Source organism: Tigriopus californicus, chromosome 8 (genome assembly GCF_007210705.1).
Source record: "Tigriopus californicus strain San Diego chromosome 8, Tcal_SD_v2.1, whole genome shotgun sequence".
Classification (NCBI taxonomy): domain Eukaryota; kingdom Metazoa; phylum Arthropoda; class Copepoda; order Harpacticoida; family Harpacticidae; genus Tigriopus; species Tigriopus californicus.
The window spans coordinates 8567827-8569202 of NC_081447.1; positions in this window are offsets into that span (position 1 = coordinate 8567827).

A 1376-nucleotide genomic window follows, 5' to 3' on the forward strand; every position below is an offset into this window, starting at 1 on the left:
ATATCGTAATGCCGAGGCTGCTATCGTGTGTCATTCTGCGGCTGATGATAATGATATGGATAAAGATTTGGACGACCATGAGGATGTGTTTGATAGGGCCAAGGTTAAAGTTCGAGGATTCCGTCAAGATTTCGACCGCTCTCTAGAATCCAATTTGGTTTGAGCCCCTATTACAATCCCTAATTCAACTTCCAATTCTGCACTTCCTAAATTAAACTTCAAACTTCGCCCAATGTTGGAGGAGGACACAGACTTACGTTCTTTTCTCCTCTGGTGCAATGTCTGGAATAATTATTCTACGTTGATATCTTTGTCAAAACGGGACAGGGCAACCCAAGTATCGTTGTTTTGGGAATGTTGCAGCCCGGTTTTTTCCCAAATTATCCAACATTCTCTCGGGATTAAGCCCGATACTGGTCGAAAGGTGGATGAAATCATCAATATGATTAAGAATCACTTGAGGAGCCTCCGCAGTGTACATCTAGATATGCGAGATCTCCTCCTGGTAAAGCAGCAGGTTGGACAGAGTTATTCTAGCTTGTGCAATGTTCTACGAGAGCACGCCGAATTTGCCGATTTGGCCAATATCACACAAGACAAATTGATGGCTGCCTTGTTACTTCAGGCTATGGAGAACGAAAACGACAAGGTGAAATTAATGGAACGTAACCCTCAGACATTTGATGAAGCCAGTCATCAAATACTCGAGCTTGAAACGTCTCGTCGTGGGGCCAAGGGTATGTCTGAATCCCCTCGCCATGTTTTCGCGGCTCATGCCAAGTCACACTATCGTTCTCAGAAAGACTCCAAGTCAGTCAAGAAGTCGTCTGATGCTTCTTGTAAGTATTGCGGACGCTCTGCTCACTCCCGTGAAAAATGTCCAGCCCTAAATTGTCATTGTCGCACATGCCACCAACAAGGTCATTGGGACAAAGTATGCAGATCCCGACCCGTGAGTGCCAAGATTCAGGAGGCCAAAAAGTCTCCCTCTTCTCGAGTTGGCTCTCTCAAACTTCGTCAGACTTCTCACACTTTGAGCACTGTTCCTAACGAGATCAAGATTGAGGTAGTACTGTTGGTCATAAGGGGCACCCAATCAATATCACATTTTGTGCTGATACTGATGCTGACATCTCCGTCATTGGAGATCACCTCTTCAAAACTTCTGGTCTGAACAAAATTGTGTCTCTCTCGGACAGTTTGATTGAGGACATCGTTGGCATTGATGGCTCTTTCATTAAGCAATTGGGCATGTTTACTGCGGTATTATCCATGGGTGATTCATCTGTTCCAGGGACCTCTATTGTAGTGTGTCATGGATTGAAAGGCGCTTACCTTGGTCTTCATGCCTGCAAGGCCTTGACCATCATTGATGA